Source organism: Alligator sinensis, unplaced genomic scaffold, assembly GCF_000455745.1.
Source record: "Alligator sinensis unplaced genomic scaffold, ASM45574v1 scaffold195_2, whole genome shotgun sequence".
NCBI lineage: Eukaryota > Metazoa > Chordata > Crocodylia > Alligatoridae > Alligator > Alligator sinensis.
This window is the reverse complement of record NW_005842253.1, coordinates 1,152,083-1,162,557: the sequence shown is the minus strand read 5'-3', so window position 1 is coordinate 1,162,557 and position 10,475 is coordinate 1,152,083. Positions and strand designations below refer to the sequence as shown.

The window sequence follows — 10,475 nt, the reverse complement described above, 5'->3', positions numbered from 1 at the left end:
CCCCCCCCTCCAATTCTGAACATGGCAACAGGCTGGGAGCTCGGCAGACAAGTTATTTAAAAAAAAAAATGCTGCATTTTGAAATGTCTGTATCTGATACGTCATGCAATGAGGGGTCAGACTTTCACCCACTGGGCCATTTTTAAAGCTGTTTGCAGCTGTGCACTTGTTTGGTCACAGCTATAAACTCCTTTGTGTAGCCAGTTCCAGCAAACATTGTGGTTTCTGTCCTTCAGGGTGATCCAGCTGCCTAAAGATAACCAAATATAAGATGCTCCTGCCGTGCAACTCTATGGAATTGTCCAGGTTGTGGTGGAGTGCTGAACTCTGGGGCAATTCTGAACTCTTCAGTTGGGGGCCACCTTTCCTCATGATTTGATTATAGTACTTCACACTGCTCAAGAACTTGAGGGAGGGAGTTGACTATATTGGTGTTGAACTATATTTCTTCAGAGCAGATCAATATTTAATAGCAGATCTTATTTTAAGACGCACTTAACCCCAGAGAAATGTTTCTAGTTTTGATTGTTCTAATTCACTTTTTTTTTCTTACAGATGCATCTGATACTGCAAGGATTAGGTTCAGAGAAAACTAGAGAAATAGCAGCTTTCTGCAGCATTTGCATTTGCCTCTTGCTATGCAGATCTGTTAGTTCAGCTGCAGATGCTGCTCATTTGTTAGAAATATAAATGGCCTCCTCATGTTGGGAAGTTGTATGAATGTGCACTGCAGCTTTAGGAGGTGACCCAAGAAGGAAGAGGGAAGCAGATTGAGTGCCTCTTGCTGCTTTATGATATCTCCAACCCCCGCCCCCCCCCCCAAACCTTGACACTTAACCTTGGAAATAGCATTACTTCCTCTTCTGATTGGAGAATGCGTGAAAGGGCCTGAAGCTGAGCAGTCTAAAAGGGAATTTTAGTCTTTGGTTAAAAAGTCAAAATAATGTAAAAGGGGAGCACTGAATAAAGACTTAGGGGTGGGGACTGGAGTTTTGTTAAAGCAAAGGTCTCCTTACATTTTCCCCCCAGCCAAACGAGGGAAGACTAGGGTTAATATCAGTTTTTGTCCCTGCCTAAGTGTGCATTTCTGTTTGTTCTTTCTTTATAGCCCTACCTATGAGAGTGGCCTTTCAAATGCTAAATAAAGCATGAAAATTCACAAGCCTTTCCTCAGTCTTTTTTGAGGTCTCCTTCAGTGGATCTCCAGTGTTTGTCTTAGGGAAATAAATTAAAGACAGAGTTCACTGCAAAATACCAAAAAGCACTTTCAGATTCCTCTTGCAAGAATAGCTGCTGTTCAGCACAGTCACCTTTTAAGAACAGAAGAGACTTTCTAACTGTCTGTGGAGGGATAAAGAACAAAAGACTCAAAACAAAACTGGGAAGTTGGTTATAGAGCAACCTTTTCCAATAAAAAATGCCAGAAGTTACTTCTGTATCTGATGGCTTCAGACTTTTAATAACTTGTTACAAAAGGTGTCACTTGCCCCCACCCTACATACTGGTTTTGCAGAAGCCTTTTTCAAGGGGTAGATGCATGAAGTATTTTAGGTTTTGGAAGGATTGCCATGTGATGCTTCGCTAATTTGAGTCAGCTGTTACTGCTACTATTAACCTGCCAGTGGGTGATGAACAGTTAAAATTTGTATCCGTGACCCATTTTGTAGTCTGAATCAGTGACCCTGAGTTGAGCCTTAAAGCTTATTGTGGTAAAACTTCTACTGTCTTAGAACACCTGGGTGGTTTTTTTTGGTTTTGTTTTGTTTTTTTTTTTAAAGAAACATGCAAGTGTTTTCACTTGCTGTTTTAAGTTCATATGTTAAAGCTGAATGTTTATTTTCATCTTTGAAATATGCAGCAGCATTCTGCCCTTCCTGAGGAAGTCTGGCCATGAGCTAAGTTTAGGATCTGTGCCCACTTACCCTTCCTCTGGGGCCAGAGGGCGAATGGGGAGAATTTGATGAAGCTTGTTCTAGGATGCTCTGGTAAAGCTTCAGGTCATGAATGTTACACAGTGCAGTGTGAATGCTGGCAACCTGGCTACACCTGGGTAGGGATTGCCACGTGGCTTGGTAAGCAGGAACTGCTTCCTTCTATACCTGATTGATTATTTATTTATTTATTTATTTATCTATCTCTCTCTTTCTCTCTTAAATGTCTTCGGCTGTGACATGCATGTAATGGTAGGTTTAGGGTGAGCAGGTATAAGGCCTTTATGCTGCTTTCCTTCTTGGCATAGTCATCCTTCCCCAGAATGTGATTTAGCTCACAATATATGATGATTTTTTACTATGGTCTGCCTCCTGACTTCAGCAATAACAAAGCGCTCAGTATATCACTCCAGTGGCTTGAATGAGCTTGTTTTGACACATTTGAGTCTCACTAGTGAATATGCTACCTACTGTCTCTTCTTATATGCACCAATGCAGTGTAGAGTACCAGATCAGATTCTGTCCCAATAGTTGACCAGTTGCTTGGTGTGCAGTTACATTAGTTTCCTTTTATTGCATCTAATGAGGACCCAGTCTCTCCAGCATAATCTTTTTGTCCTCAGTCAATCCTTGTGCGTTGGGCAGGAGGGGGAATAGGCGCTTGGTTTGTAGGAAGATTTCTGGACCTTTTTGTTAAGAGGTATCTGTTCCTAGCTCACAGGTGACATTTACAAATTACTGACTTTGCCAGTGTTGTAGCTGTATGACTTTGCTGCCTTAAGGCTGGATCCTGTAACTGGATCCACATAAGTAGCCCAGAACACGGTCTATGCAGATGTGATCACTGCACTGCTAAGCCTTAGCCCTGTAAGCAACTTGTGTCGGGTTCTAATCTTCAGGTGTCAATTGAACAGCCTCTCTATGAAGTGGCACAATAGTGTTTCCAATTGTTGTGATATTTGATGTTTTGCTTAAAACTCCATCTCCTAAACTCAAGTGATTTGGATAAGGATCTATCCTCTTTTCTTTTATTTTTAGAAAATGTTGCAGCTTTTGTGACTTTTTCTCCCTTTTCTCCAGAATATGAAGAAGCCAAGATTCCAAACTTTTAAAAAAATTCTTTGGGGTAGCAATAATTAGCCCATTTTGGAAAATCATGCTGTCTACCATGGTATTAAATATAGGCCATGTACAGAGTTTCTCTGTTGAGAGGAGCCACACCACAGTCCTCCAGCAACCCAGGGTGCTTTGCTCCCATCCACATTCTCTCTTCCACACCCTCACTCCCTTCAGGAACATGTCACTTGCTGGACTCTGCTGTTCCAGATAAGCATGAGGCAGAACATGATCCCCTCACAGTCCCTGCAGTGAGCTTCAAAGGGATGCAGGCTGAGTCTGAGCAGTCTTGGTCAGCCAATCGTGGCTGCTCTGTGCAGTGCTACCATTTATCTGCAGGCAGACCAAGGACATCTGCAGAGCATGTGTGTGCACAAGGCATTCTCCCGCTCCCTACCCAAGGTGTGTAGCATCAACACTTCAGGCTTTCCACTCTTCAGGGGCTCTGCATTGAAACGTCTGTTCAGGCATTTCTGTGTATGACTTTTCTCCAGCAGGAGAACAAATCCAAGAGAATTTGCCCATACTATTTGAACGTGTGCGTGCAGCCTGTAGGTACATTACTGCTATTTGGTTACTTGGTCAGAGGCTGAAAAATCTTTCTTTTCTGCTTTGTCTGCATACAGTCATGTCACTTGTGAGTTAGCATTTGGAATCCATTCCTGATGAATTAAATGAAGAATGGTGAGCAACAGTCTCCTAAAACAAGATGCTTGGCACTGACTTTCCTGGCTGGTCCCAGTTTGAGATGGCTTAAGGGTATGAATTCCAGAAAGTGCTGACCTACTTGTGCTCTAAAGGATGTCTTTGAGTGCTCAACTTGTGGCCCCTTAAACTTGCTAGTCACTGAAAAACCATGAGCATTTCAGGCCAAGATATACATATGTTTTACTTCTGTATTTTCATTTAGCTATGAAAGCTAATATTTCTCTTTTGTGAATTAGTGTGAGGAATAATAGTTTCCCTCTTAAGGCATCAATATAACATGGCACAGTAAAATAGCTTCTGAGAATAATTCCTGACCAGTTTCGTTATTTGTCTTTTCTTCTTATAGAAGATTTGTCCTAAGCAAGTTTTTAACACAGTCTACTATAGCAAAGCATTTACAAGCAAAACAAATAGAAGACAAAAGTAGCATAACTAAACTGGAGAGAGACAGGGGGTGAGAGAGGAAACTTCCTTGTGGTGACCTAAAATCAGCATCCCAAATATAAAAGGCTTGGTGAGCAGTAGTGTAACTAGACCAGGGCAACCACCCCATGTGGTTGTTTGTGGGGGGGAAGAGAGGAGCTTGAAACAAGTGGCAGTTGTGATTGGGGCAGCAACCAAAAGTTGCTGCTGTCCTTGTTCCCCAGGTTCCTGGCTGTGTCCCTACACCGCTGCTGGTGAGGTACATCATAGAATTAATTTTGCAACAGAAGTCTGTGTTGTAAGCATGGCCCCTTTGTGTTTTGTTCACACATACCTGCCTCCTCCTGCCCACTGCCATATTCCAAATGTATTCAAGCTGAGGTACAGCTTTTGTGATGGATCTAGTGCTCGACCAACATGATCTCCCATTGTCTAATCTTCGCCGAGGAATAATGTTTCTAGCTTCTACTGCCTGAGAAATCTTTTACAAGAGTGACAGTGTCTGTCATGGCAGTAAAAACAGTGTACCTTGGAGTCAATAGGGGCTTGCCTACTGCTTCTTGGAACAGGATGTTATCTTGACTCCCCTTGGTAATGCAACCTTTGTAGGTAGTGTATAACTCGGGGTTTTTGTTTTGTTTTGGGTTTTTTGATTGTTGGTGGTTTTGTGTTTTTTGTGTTTGTTTTTTACCCAAGTTTCATACTAGACCTCAGCCCTCAAACACAGCTGAGAGCCTGGTGAAGATGCTGAATGTTATCCTAGGCATAATGATTGCATGGGGGGGGGTGTAAATGCATCTATCGCATCCTTCTCAGTGTTCACCTCCAAGCTAATGTGCATCTGCCTGCTCACATATCAGATCCCTGAACAGGTTGCAGGGCTTGCTGATTGATTGTAAATGTAGCAGTATTGCATGTGTGTAGTACCTATTAATCCCAGTAGTATTTAAACTAGACATTTTGGATTTTTGTCCAACATTGTTAGGCTCAGATTTACACACCTTTCCAGCAATATAAATGCCAAATCTAATGGGGATTATAGGGACCACTAGGAACAACAGAGCTAGGCTCAACATAATCAAGGCATGAGATTTTTCTCCCCTATTGTTACGTGAAACATCTAGTTACGTGAAACACTTCTGCAGGTACGCACTGAGGCACAAAGTCAAGTGGCTTACCTGGGATGTCACAAGTGAGGTTGCTGAGATCTTGGGTTTCCTGACAAGGACTGCAAACTGGGGAAGGGGGAGAGTTTGGCCAAGAAAGTTAAAAAAAACAAAACAAAACAAAAAAAAAGGGGGGGGGGGGTGGGATTGACCTGAAACAATTTGTTTTTTGTTTTTTAAAAAAAAAGGGAAGCTTCACATGAAGGTGTTTTAATAAAACCAAGGGAACTTTAAAATGAAGGGCTAGAGTCGCAAGGCACACTTGGGCCCTAGGATTCTCACAAAATGGAAGAGATGGCTGTGATTGCCCCATCTGTGCTTCATTGGGAGTAGTCTTGAACTTGACTCCCACCTCTGTATCCTAACTACCAGGCCCTAATATGTGAGGAAGACATCATTGCACAAGTCCACTCATGAAATTAACCTTAAAAAGAATGTCTCAAACTGTTCTGCTCAGCTGAAACCATTTGCCAAATTGATCCTGAACATGCAAATAGTTTTAATGAACCCCGGTCTGTATATTTTCATGAATAAGCTACTGAAATGAATTGTTCAGGCCCTAATTTTGACTTCCAGTACAGTGCCCTAGCTGCTAATCATGCTGCTGTCCTGAATCAGGTGATGTATCATGTATGTATTTATAGTTGAGTAAACCTTCAGGGACTGGGCAGTGTCCTGAATATCAGGTTATTCAAACTAGCTTCATTTTGAGGGAGTGCTAGACAGCTGAAGCATCAATGTAACTAGGTGAACTATTTTGCTTTATTTGTATGATAAATCTTCTTGCACTAGTAGCATGGGTTGCATTTTCAAAACTGGTGAGTCTACTTTGAGGCATGCTAAATGTAGGTATTTTTGCTCTTTGAAGAAAGTTCCTAATTCATTTTTGAGCCATGCACTCCTGTATTCAAGGTAATTGCATCTGCCACTAGGTAATGGCACCAAAACTGTAGCTGAATCTGAGCAGAAGCTATAGGGTTTCACCACTTAGGGACAGAGAGTTCATCAAAACTATTGTAAAAGCCAGTTTGCAGTTTGGCCAGTAGTATCAAATTTCAGCTGCAAGAAAAAAATCTGTGATCTTCATCTTGGAACAATTTCTTTAAGCAACACCCTTGAACAGGCTGAATTCTAAAAAGAGAACAGGGGAGGGGGCACAGTGTTTGCAGTCTTATGTTGAAAGTATCTCACAGTACAGTGTTTTGGTGTGTTGAACATGGTGGCTTTTTAAATAGTAATTTTTCAACAGTTCAAAACACCAGAAACCCGTTTGGTTTGTATGTGCTTAATATTCCCTATTATATCATGAAATAAATGGTGCTCAATGATAACTTCAGTTTGGAAAATGGCTTCAGTTTAGCTTTGTTGTTTCCTTTTTAAATAAACAAGTTTGCAAACAAAATAAATGCAAATTATGTTAGTTATTCATACTTGGTACAGCTGGGTGGGATCATCTGAAGCACCTAAGTTACTGACTTTGGTGCTTTTGAAAGTCCTACTTGCTGTCGCATTTAACCTCTTTTTCTCTTTTCAAACTGTGAGTTTGCATTTTGCAAGACGTATGCTGCAGGTAACTTCTGCACCCTTATGGAGACAGACCACCTGCACCCTGCAGACAGAACCACCTGCAGGACATTGCAACAAACTGGTAGCACAACGACTGGTTTTTTGTATGTTTGGTTTTTTGCTGTGAATTTGCTCAGTAGCCAATGTGTGCATGAAATCCTTGAGTACAGTCTTTTGCTGAAACATTGTAGTGTCTGGTGTAGATGTTCATGGGGGATGTGAAAAGAAATAATTTTTAGGAGTGTTTAGTTTTGTAACTCAAAATTTTTAGGCTTAAATTATGATCTGGTTTTAAAATAACTTTCATCTTTAAGCTGTAATATTACATCTACTTAAGGTATTAATTGGGAAACAAATCTGAGGCCATAAATCTTAAATTACTGACTCATTGTGAATTACTAGGCGTCAACCTGGGTTAGGACTGATTACTGAATACTTTTTATTAAGGTTAGGCCTGTTTTGAATTGCATCTGTAGTTCTTTATGGTGACCTGTTTTCTGCTGCTAACAAGTGTTAACATTTAAGTCTTGCATTGCTCTGTTTTTCCACTCACTTTTCTGTCACTTGCTCTACTGACTCATATGCCTAGTTAAGAAAGGTGAAGGAGCAGGGTAGTGTTTACTCCTGTCAGTCTTCAAGATAAATAGTTTGCATTAAAATATAACCCAACTCTCCAGCACAGTGTAAGTTCATCTTGGACAGCGAAGCTAGCAAAACAGAAAGATTGGAATAGGCAATATTTAATAAGGGTATATTTTTTCAAACCAAGACTACCACATGAGTTGTCTGCCCAAGACTGCTGCAGACCAGATGACATGTTCCACAATCTTGCCGTCTGCCTAACGGTTTTATCAGACGCTGCTCCATAACATAGAGTGGCAAATACAACACCTTGAATATTTTGAGTTCACAGCTTCTTTTTATGTTGGAACATTTTTACTTGAAAAACCAAATGCAAATAGCATTGAGAATGTCTGATTCCTCGGAGAACAGTTAAATGGGACAGTGTCAGTTTGATGTAGTTCGGTATGAATGATTTCTGCTCAGAGGCCTGGATTTGGGATGTTGGGAGCATTAATGTCCCTCCAAGAATACTGAGAGGAAAACATGCAATATGAACAGATCTGATGGAAATATCATGCAGTCATTTCCCTTCATTTTAGGATACCATTAAACTTGAAATGTGAAATATAGTTGTTTTCTGTTCTAAAAAGAAAAAAATCTTGTTTTGAAAGTCAGGCTCTCATCTTTTTATTATAGAGGTGCATTTGATTTGTCAAATGTATTTTTTTTTCCACGTGGGCCCTAAATTATCCAGTTGATATTTGGCATCATAAACCTGTCTAACAAGGCAAAAAAACTTAAGTTACTCCAAGACTGGATTTCAAGAAAAACCTTCCATTTGCTTCACCACTTCCTGAGAAGTGCAGGTAGTAAGACAATATGGTGCTATACCTTTATTCTAAATGCTTTTGATAGGACTCTTCTTGCACAGGTTTCTGGTTAATTAGTTCATAATATTTCTCTTACTGGGAAGCGGTATGTATAGTGTGTAAGGGGGGGGGGGTGTTTCTTTTAATACTAAGCTAGATATCTGACGGATTCTGTTCACCAACAGAACTACATGACTGCTATCATCACAAAAAAAAAAAATACTGCCAAACATTGCTTTCAGCTCTCTCTTAAAATCTGTTAGCTTGAGGGGTCTCTTTATAAAACAGTAACAACTACAGTCTTCAGTTTGCTATGTGAATTTAGACCCAGAGAATTTCAGCCTATTTTTAAATGAAACCAAGGAGTGTATGGAGCGTGTGCCTCTCAGCTAATATTGGTCAGTTCTGTGCCACTTGCAGTAACCTCTCCCTCTTTCACTTTCTTCAAGGTAACAGAAGATAAGAGCACAGCTGTTCTCCTAGAGTTTCCTGAAGTCTGTAAACATCCTGACATGCTCCCCAGGAGAATCTTGTGGTTGCCATATACATGACAGCAGGATGAGTTTCCTTGTCAGATTGCACTGCTTATCATCTATGAAGGGTGATGGGCACCTGGACTGGAGTTAGGAGACTCTTCTGGTGTGAGGCTGACAGGAAAGTCTTAAGGATATCTTAACCTAAAGCAAGAGAATTGACAAGTAATACTGCAATGAACTAGGGGAATAGTAAATACCACAAATTGGAATGTATTTATTACTTAAAATGTTAGCTACTCTTGATAAAACAAACAAACAAACCCAAAATTATTGCTGCTGCTTATTTTACTTACAGATTTCACACACTTGTTAATTTTAAAGCTATGAAACTTTTACTCAATACTGTACTCTGAGAAATGTAATTGGAGCAGGACACGCAATAGAATGAAATCAGTGTAGTGTCTTAAGTACAATGGACTCACTTTTGTGTCTATTAAAACTTGGAAAATGTGCATCACACAACTGTGGCTGTCATTGCATACATTAAAGCTTTTTGAAGTTGTTTAATGGCAGAGTGGAGGTAATCAACTAGGAATGCTGTGTTTTCAAGCATTCAACAGGTAATTTGGATGGCGATGTAGCCTTAACTTGTTCTACTTTCCTGTCATCTGAAACAAAAGGCAGTGTATACTCGGTTCAGTCCTCCAAAATGTATTGAGATGGGATCTCAGCCTGTTGCAAACAACAGATGAATTAATTTAATCTTGTATTCACATTTTCTTAATAACTAATTTAAAGATGGCGGAAAACTATATTACTGAAAATTGTGAAGTGTTCAGTATTTTCCAAATTTATTTGAATTTGAAATACTCTGAACTTCCTTAGTTGTTTCATTTTTAAAAATTGAAATATAGCTTCGGTATCTTTTTCATAGTCCTGATTTAGTAATGAGGGGGAGAGGTCAAAACTGCCCCCATGCAGTTAGCTGCCTGCATGTACTAGGAAGTTAGCTTTACTCTTTAAGTATCATGACAGTACATGCTCCTTTTTGCTTACTCTAAAATCCCAATCCATGCCTGCTTAAAATTCAATACAAAGTATAATTCAGCTGCCACCTAAAAAAAAGAAATAGTGAAAAGAGATGAGTAAAAGCACTCTTTCTTGGTTTCCAGTGGTTCACAATAAAGTAATGTTTTAGTAGTTAACATTATTGTTGCATAGAACTTGAAAACCTTTCAAAAAAAGAAATGTCATGTACCTGTATAAGATCTAGATCCAAGATAATTGATCTTGCGGTTTTGCTATATCACAAAGTTTTAGATTTTCAAACTTACTTTTGCATATGCTATCTGCATTTCACTTGTATTTAGTTATTGAAAGTAAACCAGGTATTCTCTTTCTGGGCAGCTTCTACTTTGTTTCCTTCAGTCAGATTCCTCTGAAGAATATGGCTGGCTTCCTATCCATTTCTAAAGAAAGTATTTAGATTAGCTCAGAATTATTTTAAAGCAGATATTCATATTATAGAGTTCTTTTGTCTTCAGTTTGGAGAAACTAGTAAGTCACATCTAGACTCAATGTCTTTCCTATTCTAAATTGATAAAAATGTAGAAAAAAATCTTTGAAAACAGCATTTAAAAAAATATTTATGATGAT

At 39.6% G+C, this 10,475-nt stretch overlaps 1 protein-coding gene across 5 annotated transcripts in view; it reads left to right on the top strand.

The window, feature by feature from the left end:
* PWWP2B (PWWP domain containing 2B) overlaps positions 1-9,944 on the top strand; it is a 38,278-nt gene extending 28,334 nt beyond the window's left edge. For 2 of the 5 annotated variants that reach the window (XM_006027577.3, XM_025208821.1), the window contains exon 4: positions 8,793-9,944. The gene's annotated coding sequence lies outside the window, so the exon portion shown is untranslated. The other 3 variants (XR_003094998.1, XR_003094997.1, XM_006027578.3) reach the window with 3 other exon arrangements.
* The last annotated feature ends 531 nt before the right edge of the window (positions 9,945-10,475 follow it).